The sequence below is a fragment of the Mustela nivalis genome, assembly GCF_964662115.1.
Source record: "Mustela nivalis genome assembly, chromosome: 6".
Taxonomy (NCBI): Eukaryota; Metazoa; Chordata; class Mammalia; order Carnivora; family Mustelidae; genus Mustela; species Mustela nivalis.
The window spans coordinates 132,201,362-132,212,237 of record NC_139025.1 but is presented as its reverse complement, the minus strand read 5'-3'; the positions used below and the strand labels follow the sequence as shown (position 1 = coordinate 132,212,237).

Below are 10,876 nucleotides of genomic sequence, written 5' to 3'. Positions count from 1 at the left end.
TAAATACTGAGCTCAGGCAATTCCACCTAAAGGGGGGCTGATGGCCAAGGCTATCCTGGGGAGTGAGGCCTGGAGCAGAGCCTCCCTCCCTCTCCACCTGACCTCACACCATCAAAGGCTAAGGGTCACAAGCCTGTTGCCCATCTGGTTCATGTCCATCTAGGAGAGGATTAGAGATGTGTTGTTCTTCATGGAAACCCTTCTTTAGATACTAGATTCAGCTATCATAGTAATAAAACTACACACATTATTTCAAGTGAAGTCATTAGAATTAGACCTTCTTTTTCAAGACCTGACTTGAGCATGAAACCTTGTATCTTCAGGCCAAAACTGATTCACTCACAGCAAGGATTATACACGGCTCCATACCCCATTTAATGTTTTCTTAATTTCGTCTACATAGGATCCTGGAATTTAGAGTTTTGAAAAAGACCTGTGAGATTCATCCTGTGAATTTCAGTAGAAGAATTTCTTTCTTTCTGATTAAGAATTTACTCTAACTCCTGGAAGATGTTTTTGCACTCAATTTCAATTGGGTTATTTTTATCGTGATCTCTATCACTGATGTCATTCTTAAAGTTTTTGGTTTTTTTTTTTTTTTTTCCGGACAGAGAGAGAGATGACAAGTAGGCAGAGAGGCAGGGAGAAGCAGGCTCCCGGTCTAGCAGAGAGGGCTCGATCCCAGGTCCCTCAAATCATGACCTGAGCCGAAGGCAGAGGCTTAACCCACTGAGCCACCCAGAAGTCCCCACCGATGTCATTCTTAACGTACACACACACTTACCATCTGGAATCAGATTTGCACTGCATCCACAACCACTCAAGAGTTGTTTATTTCTACCCCGACAAAAATCACCCTCTCTGTTAAGTACATGGCATCCATGGCCCAGATTTTTCCAAGTCTGTGCATCTCTCTGGCTTCTGGCATGGGACGCGCTCAGGTGAAATCCTCCCCCTAAGTGTAATCTTGTAAATGAGTGAGAGAATTATCAGCTTCGTCTCTAAACACTAGTTTCACAGTTCAGGCTTGCGGACACCAGCTGCTCCCTAAATACAAGTTTGTTGAAATGATGGAAGCCCCCAGTAAATATCCAAATCTATTGTTTCCAAAATATCTTTGGAATGTGACATGTTTTTAGTTTAATAATAATTAAGTAGACTCTTGGACTCGATACCATGTTTGAAGAAAGACTTAAGAAGTGATAACAGTTATCATACACCCACAACACAGCCCCACAACCTGAGCTGTCTTTGATGTCCTCAAGTTCAGAGGCATTTAATCACGGAGAGCTCTTCCAGGCAGAAATGTGCACTGCCGGTCATTTATGCTCCCCAAGCAGAAGATCTAATTTCTGGCCTTCGGTTCCCTCCTACTCACCCCTGGGATCTCCTTCGGGATTTTCCAGGGTTCTGCTGCTCTGCACGCGTGGAATGGGGTTAGAGCTGCACACTTCCCATCAGAAGCAGCTCTGGCTGGACTGGGAGCTAGGAATGGCCCCAAGATAGGTAGGTATCTGCCCACCTTTCCTCAGGGCGCAGATCTAGGAGAGGCAAAAGCCCTGCTTCCAGTAAGGGCCTTATCTAAAACTGTATCCGTACCTCACCTTACAAAGGAGAAAAGAAAGACTCTGGGTCCAGGTTCTCAGCCGTGGATCCAGCAGAGTCCAGATCTCTCGGTTTCCTGTCCAGGACACCATCATGTATAACAGGGACCCCAAAATCGGGGGGTCCTTGTAGTTCTTACGAATTCCCAGAAGGAGCAGTAGAAACCCTGCACTTTTTTTTTCCCCCTACCTTCCGAAATGCCTAGGAAACCCCACATTTATTAAGGAAACCACACAGTGTACTTAGTAAATGTGGTGGGGTGTTTTCCAATTAATGATATTCATGGGGAGTCAGAAGCAGATAATTAAAGTGGCCCTTGAACTACAGCATATAAGGCGCGTGTTCAAGAGCCGTGGGAGAACGTGAGCTTGCACGCACCTATTTCATAGCCCCCGCGGGTGGATATGCGTGTGTATGGGCCAACTTCACAGAGATCAATAACCATTTGCCCTGTGGGTCCCTGTGACTGCGGCCACCCCTTTGGGAGAATGCCTGCATCGGACTGAGGTCAGGGGCTCTCAGATTTCCATAAAATGAACTCAGCAGAAGTCAATAGAAAGGCAGGAGAGGCGAGACAGGAGACAGAGAATACACAAAGGAAGGTCTCCGAATTTCTCAAGCACCCACTTGTTTTCTTTTCGCTTTATGACACCTGACCTCACCTGATCGTACGCCTAGATTCCATTGCAAAGTGAAGAGATTTGCTCTGAGGCCCGCTGACGGTTTCCCTACGCAGCACATAGGGAGGAAAAAGGACCCCAGTTGTTCTTTTTCAAAAGGGATATAGGCAAACAGTGGAGTCTCCAGAATCCGCCCCCCCCCACACACCCCGCAGTCAGCCAGGTCTGTGTGGGTGGGGTTCAGCTTTGCGGATCCCAGGTGAACTTGGAAATGGGGCCTAGGATCTGGATGTTTGCTGCTCGTTCTTCCTCCAGATATCCACAAATGTGATTTCTGGCCATCGCCCTGTGCTCTGATGCAGGGACGGCTGCACCAGTGGGGTCCCAGCACTGACAGGGGCCTCACTCCCCGCGCCGCCCACTCCCCCGCGTGGTCCCAGCCTCTTGGCACCGCGCTCCCGAGCAGATGGGCACGAAAGCATCCTGCCAGGAAAACAGTATGTCTCTCGTGTTAGTAGTTTAGAGGGAAGCTCACCGTCCCCGAATTCCAGCTGAGAAGTTTGGATCCTGTGCCTGGAGGAGGGAAAATGTGGCTACTCTAACGCTTCGTTTGTATCTTTTTATTTTTCGAGGATTTATTCATGAGCAGGAAAAAAAAAAAAAAACCTACGACTTTCACAGGAAGTGGAGATTAAAAATAATTGATGCTTAAAACTTGAGCGTTAGAATTTAATTTTCCAGATAACTTTTCTCAGTGCCAAAGAACCCCCCTTTTCAAAGGAAATATTAATTCAGAGCCTCAGTGTATAGCAAAAATAAACAGCCAGAGGGCTTTATGGAGAGGGGCTGGGCTGAAGAAGGATGAGTCCTCACCCTCCCTCTTTCCGCCTTCTGGGGCTTGGAAGAACACCTTTTTTTTTTTTTAAGATTTTAAATACTTATTTGAGAGAGAGCACAAATGGGGGAGGGGCAGAAGAGACTTCTTTTGAGCAGGGAACCCAACCTGGGGCTCCATGTGAGGCAGGATCCCTGGACTCTGAGATCATGACCTGAGCAAAAGGCAGAGGCTTAACCGACTGAGCCACCCAGACGCCCCAAAGAAGAATACTTTTAAGAGCTACTAAAAGGCACCGATCCCTGTCAAACTGGAAATGTCCCCTTTAAGGATACCCATTTGTATTCCTATCAAGCATGTATACCTAGTATGAATAAATGCATAGATCGCAAGGCTTGTGAATAGTACATAAATAATTAGTTCTTATGCTTGCATGGGGATCCAGAGTAGGGAAGAGCATTGTGTGGCCCCCATTACTCTGTGAGCAGGCCCAGGCCAAGGTTCGGTTTTTTTAAGATTTTATTTATTTATTTATTTGACAAAGATCACAAGTAGGCAGAGAGGCAGGCAGAGACAGAGCGAGGAGGAAGCAGACTCCCTGCTGAGCAGAGAGCCCAATGTGGGACTCGATCCCAGGACCCTGAGACCATGACCTAAGCCAAAGGCAGAGGCTTTAAACCACTGAGCCACGCAGGCACCCCGCAAGGTTCACTTTTAACTGCATTCACTGGGCCCCTGATATTGCAATGGACCTGGGAGATACAGAGCTGAAGCCCAGCAGAGCGTGATTTACCTGGCCTCGAGCTTCTAGGCCAATCCAGGGCCTCATGGAACAAGGAAATGAAGAGCCATATGCCCTGTCACACAGCAGCTCCCCCAACTCTATAAGGCTCTTCTTACCAACCCAGACCAGACTATACCCCTTACTCCTGAGATGTTTTCAACTAGTTCAGAAGCAACCCACAAATGTGCCTGGTTTGGCTCTCCCAGAGTGTGATATGATATGACACATAAAATAAACCATGCATATAAAATGAAATGTATATACCGACTAAAGCACACATGTGAAATATGCATGTGTAAGATAACCTGCATATATATAAAATAATGTGCATATCTAATATATGCATAATACACATAGGCATAATGTGTGTATAAATGCACATATATCCAGGGGCACCTGGGTGGCTCAGTGGGCTAAAGCCTCTGCCTTCAGCTCAGGTCATGATCCCAGGATCCCAGGATCGAGCCCTGTGTCAGTCTCTCTGTTCAGCGGGGAGCCTGCTTCCTCTTCTCTCTCTCTCTGCCTGCTTCTCTGCCTAATTGTGATCTCTACCTGAAAAATAAATAAATCTTCAAATATATATATGTATATATATATCCAGTATTTTTTTTAATCTAGAGATTCCATCTTTTAAAATGGAAATGGTAGATGGAGACATGGCTTCTGCCTTAGAGGTGCAAACACTCTCAGGTTTGCCTCATCTCTTTTTTTTTAAGACTTTATTTATTTATTTGACAGAGCATAAGCAGGGGAAGTAGAAGAAGGAAAAGGAGAAGCAGGGGCTCGATCTCAGGACCCTGGGGTCATGACCTGAGCCAAAGGCAGATGCTTAACCCACTGAGCCACCCAGCTGTCCCTCTCATTCCATTTCTTGGCTTTACACACCGTCTATCTGTTCTTGATTCACCAAGGTCTGTCTAGAGTTTGCCTCTCCACTGAGCTCCAGACTAATGAATCCAACAGCCTCCTGGATCTAACCCATTTGCTTAGATCTTAAATATATGTCTTAAACTTAAGGTGGCCAAATCAGATCTCATTGTCTCCCCACCCCTCTGACTTCCATCCTGGCTCTTCTTCGTGCATAACAGCACACTCAGCAATCTTAGTACCCACTTTACCCCCAGATTCAGGTATTCTTGATTTTTGTCTTCCGCACACTGTCAACACTAAATCCACCAAAGAATCCTTCTGTTTCCATCGCCCCTTCTTCTGACTCTGTTGCTATAATCCTGGTTAATAGCACTCCCGTTGCTTGCCTCCTAACTGGTCTCCCTGCTGCTACTTCCATTATTCAAGAATCCATTCTTCACATGGCAGAGTGATGTTTAAGCATGTGATGTTAAGACCATGTCATTCCCCAGTTTTAAAAATCTCCCTCAACTTCTTAATGTATTTACCATGAAATCCAAACTTCATCCTGGGTCATCTGGTCCTACACAGTCCTCATCTCGTGCTATTTTCCCCCTTTTTCCATTATGATCCAGCTATCAGAATTGTTTCCGTGTTTGTTAGACATAACAAGCTTACTTGTACCTTAAGGTCCTAGAACTTGCTTGGAATGTCCACATGTGTTCACACCAACGCTTTTATATAATCCAGGTTTCAGCTCAAATACCACATCTTCAAAGGCAATTTCTTGATCACTTAAATAAGACACCCCAGCCCCCCACAAATATCTATCTTACCACTCAAGGTTTTTTCCTAGTGAATTACCAAACTCTTACCATTGTCTGAGATTACCATGGGTTTTTTTGTTTTTGTTTTTGTTTTTTGTTTTTTGCATGCTTGTTTATTTTACATCTTTCCTCTTTAGAATACAAGCTTCCTATTCTACATGACGCTAGCCCACCTTATTAACCTGTGTGTCCCCACAGCCCAGCACAGTGCCTGTCCCAGAACAGGGGGCTTGTTGAGTGAATATTCTGCGTTATCATCATCACATTGATTCTAAGCTAAAGACAATACCAATGTTGAGGCAACATAAGCTCTTACCCTGCTCTTCATAGTCTGTTTGACCTTGGGCAAGGTACTTGACTTTTTTCCAGACCATAAACTGGGATTTTAGGAAAGAGGCTGAATCTAGCACCTTTGATGAGGTTGGAAAGGGAGCTCTTTAATTGGAGAAAGAGCAAAAATAGAAAACAAGGGACTGGACTATTGGTAAGGAGAAAGGTGGAAGAGAGAAGGGTCTGCTGTCTTGGGAGGAAACTGGTATATGGTGATGGAAAAGCCCTGTGAAAATGAAAGTCATTGTAGCTCAAGAAATAGTAGCACCTTTAGTTTGGGATGAGGTGGAATTTACCCCTAATATTTGGAAATGCTTTTTGTGACCCTCTCTCTTCATCAGGATGAACTACCCTTAGCTACCACACCAATGAAATGGAGCATAATGACTTAACCACAATAAGCACAAAAATATGTTGTATCATCTCTATCAGTTGTCTTGAGATCGGGGAAATGGCCCCACGGGGTGAACAGTGACAGAATATTAAAACTCTTATGAATATTGATTTTGTCTCATCGTTCTTTATTACAATTCTGTCTATGTTTAATATACATAGTATTTCCTTAGAGTAATACATGTAAACCACATGTGAGAGCCTATACCCAAAGCAAGACTACATACAGCTACAGCTCCTTTTTTGCCTTCCCGATAAGAGTTTTTGGTCAATGTTGTAGATATGACTAGTTTTGATGATGCATATTGCTCTGTATTTCACCTTACATTTCAACTGTATGTTTAAAATGTATGGAAGACTTTCTACAACTAGATGATGTTCTCATTAAGAACAGAGTTCATGTCAGGGGAATATGTCAGTGGCTCAACTGGTGAAGCATCCGACACTTAATTTCAGCTCAAGTCATGATCTCAGGGTCATGAGATTGAGCCCTACAATGGACTCTGCACTAGGCATGGAGCCTGCTTAAGATTCCCTCTCTTCCTCCGCCCCTTCTGCCCTGCTCTCACTCTCTCTACATATGTATATATAAAAAGAGAGAGAGCCCATGTATCATACATCCACTATCTGCCTGGTTTCCACAGAGACCAGCAGAATGTCTCACAGAGTGACGTCCAACAATCCAGAAGTTCTGGTTGACTGATAGCTGGAGAGTAAGCAAATCCTTCTCTGACCACACTGTGAGAGGGACAAAATAGAGTGGGAGAGTTTGTTCTCTATTATCTTCCTTTAAGAAAAGTGGAGGAGTGCCCTCTCTTAAGTTGGAATTTGGATATGCTTCACTTTTTCCAGAATCTCATGAGGAAATTATGTAATTTTGGTCTTTCAAACTGAAGGAAACCAAGAATGAGTCCCAGAGAAACTAAAATGTTTGCCAGCTATAAAACAGTCATCATCATTATCACCACCATCATATGCATATGTGTATATATGCTTGTTTTATACCATGTGGATATCCTTCCTTCTGTATACACCTTATATGTCATATATATGTACATATACACACATACAAATATGTAATATACATGTAATATACATGTAATATACATGTCTCTCCCACATACAAATATGTGTATGTAATATACATGTCTCTCCCACATATAAGACTTACACAAATAATATGCACAGACACACACACAACTGTCAGTTGGAATATCTTTCAGGGTCACAATGATGCGTAATTTTCTGAGTCAACATAAAAGGCATATGTGATGTCACTATGGCTTTGATATTAGAAAAGATTCTATGAAAGCTTTTTACCCACCTTCCTCTGTGCTCCAGGTATTGCTAATTTAATTGCTAGAAATGTAAATATATATTAATGAGTACTTTTTCCTATCATCGTTTTACGGATTGGAAAAATGGTAAGCCTTTCTTTTGCACATCTATAATTATTTAATGATATCTACATAAAGGCTTTTAATTATATGGGAATAGTAATAATAATTATAAAGGCCCACACTCAGCTGATAAAATACATATTGCTCAAGAAAAATTATTATGTCCATTAAAATGAATTATTTCTGCCAGTGAATGGCTCGCATGACATTTTTCAACAATTAAAACATATTCAATGTTCAGTTTTTATACTCACTGAAGAAAAAAAGACTGGTTTGTGAAATCCAAAAAAAATTTTTTTGTTCATTTCTTTTACCCCTCTTAAGACTTTTACTTATTTTCTTATTCTGTTGGTGCCAACGATGTGCCTAACGAATCTAAAAAGAATCGTACAAAGAAAAATTAGGGTTGATTTTGCATGTTGAAATTTAGTTTCAAGTTGATATCACGGAATAGTGGAATCAAGTTTTACTATCTTTGTGTGTATGGTCAATGTGTGCTTACGAGCCACCAACCAGCTTCCAGCTCCCCATGGAAGAAGTCTTGTCACATCTTTTTTCTCTTAACCAAAATGGTAACATCCAGATTGCTATAATTTTCATATATATTCACCAATATTTGTAAAATCAAGATGAAACAAAAATCTAATATTTATGCATGTGATAACTTTTAAAATAGTGGTTTTATCCTGATATATAACTTGTGTTAAAATTACACTAAATAGGGACGCCTGTGTGGCTCAGTTGGTTAAGCAGCTGCCTTCACCTCAGGTCATGATCCCAGCATCCTGGGATCGAGTCCCACATCGGGCTCCTTGCTGGTCTGGGAGCCTGCTTCTCCCTCAGCCTCTGCCTGCCATTCTGTCTGCCTGTGCTCGCGCGCTCTCTCTCTCTCTATGATAAAATTACACTAAATAATTTAAAAGAGGAAACCATTATCTTTTTAAAAGGACTCAAAATTGAGAATTGAGTGTCCTTAGGTGAAGTTGGCAGCTAACCGAACAACATTAAAGACATTATTGCAATGCCAACAGCAAAGTTTTGTTACCATTTCTTGTTTTCTGAAAACTTAAAAAGGAACTATTATTTTATTTTTTACAAAAGCGTTTACCTTTTTTGGCCTAATACAAAGAAATGATACTGAAATAACCTCCTGAAATGAGAATATTTCTATACTGTGTTTCAAAATTTGGGTTTGAAGAGTGGGGGGTGAAGAAATTAAGCTGGTCAATGCGATTAGTGTTTCAAAAATAAAAAAAGAGAGAGAAAGAGAGAGAGAGAGAGTCCAATTAGAAGTATCCTGGGGTTATTAGCGATAACAGTGCTCATATCCAATTAAGATGAAAACCATTTTACCAGCTTAATGTGCCACCTCTGGCAGTGTGGGTTTATTAGTTTTATCAGACTTGAGAACTGAAACTTGAAATGATACGTACACTGGGTACCAAAGAGATGCTGTTAAGACTTCGAGAGATAATTGGAATAAAATGAGATGCCTCACAAGTTGTTGATTAACAAGTATTGTGGATTTGGGGCAGGGGTAGCAATTGGTCAGTCAGTGCTTGAAAGGACAAGACTCCCTGGGCTGTGCCAGGGGATTCTGGAGGCAAGAAGGTACTTTGATGTCCAAAAATGCAGCAAGAGGGCATATTCATATAAGACAAGATAGCCTTCGAAATCCACAATGCACCTTCTCCATAAAAAATCGAGTGAACAGAAGCAGTTGTTTGTGATGAATGTCAAGTTTCTTGTTTTCCCTTCCAGATTAAAGGATATAATAACTAATGACTGGTATTAATAATTAATAAGAAAACCTCTCGTATTATCCTCACGCTTTCCAAGACAGGCAACGCAATAGTAAAACTTATTTTTTGTTAATTAAGTTTTATTCCTTTATGTTTTTAAACAACAGCATGAACCTTTCAAAAACATTATCTTTACATTTCTGTACCACCCATCTGAGTACCACAGAATGATTAAAAGCAAACAAATACATACACAATAAAGCTTCCCACTTAGGCAGCCATAAAAATCACTGTTGCGTTGCTTCAATAGACATCTCCTTGACTAATAAAATTCTTGTCACTCATTTCTGAAGCTGGTGGGGGAAAGCCTTTATTGTGCAAGCATTGTGTTCTGGATGCTTGTCTCTGGTAAAATATTCTGTGCACGGTCAGGAATGTGTCATGAAGTTGTTGGTGAGATGGCCCTGTGGCAAGGCTGCACTGGTGACCAGTGGTCTCATGCGGGTGGTTCTTCTAGAAAATACAACAGTATTCCTCTGCTGGAGTGTCTGAGCCCACTTATGGAAGACCCCTTCCATGACCCTAAGGCATAAACAAGAGACACTGGGGATAAGTGTGGCCCATTCTCAGAGAGGGAGAGTGGCGTGAGGAAGTAAAGAAACTCAGGCCATTTCTGTTCAATTGTGAGATACATGAAATATTAATACGGAGAACTGTGTTTTGGTAGTTATGGTGCAATTTCAAATCATACCCATTTCCTGTGAGTCTTTCAACTTCATAAAGGAGTGAATGTACTATAATGTTGGCAGAGTGTAGGTTTCTTTTGGCCAACTAGAAAGCCAAGGGCTCTGAATATACCTTATGTTGGCACAGGTCACATGGAACTCTTCTAGAAAACAAAGCAAAATGAAGATTAAAGAAAAAGTCATGAAGTTTTTTCATGTGTACAGACACATTCCCCAGATTTTTTAAATCAATGCACCTTAGAGCCAAAAGCAATGATTACCAGTTGGTAATTTTCAAAGGGGGACATTTATGGAGCTAGTAGAATAGCATGTGTTCACATTGTTTCTAAAGTTATATATATTCCTTGGTGCAGAAGCCAACTTGCTGAACTAGTATTAGTCACCTTCTAGGTGAACATTATGACCAAGATGGCATGAACATTACTGAAAATAAGTCTTAATGAATCAATGGAGTAACTTTAATGTACAGGAAAGGATCATACATATTTGGGCTTTCCATTCATTACAGTGAAAAACTTACTTCCACAAAAATACAAGGAGTTAGACATGTGTTTTAGATGATAGAAGAAGAATAGCATTGGAGATAATGCTCATTAGCTGTCAAAGGCATTTGGTGTCATCCGTAAATTTAAGCTTCTTTAATGTTATAGTGGATTCCTAAGTTCTGTAAGAGCCTGTAAGAGAGTATGGTTTGATATTCCTGTCTTTTCTTCTTCTCAAATGAAATGAAGAGAGGTGGGGGGGG

General features: G+C 41.6%; 1 long non-coding RNA gene across 2 annotated transcripts in view; it reads left to right on the top strand.

Moving 5' to 3' along the window:
• LOC309867184 overlaps positions 1-10,876 on the top strand; it is a 283,984-nt gene that overhangs the window by 75,168 nt on the left and 197,940 nt on the right. The gene's annotated exons all lie outside the window — the stretch shown is intronic.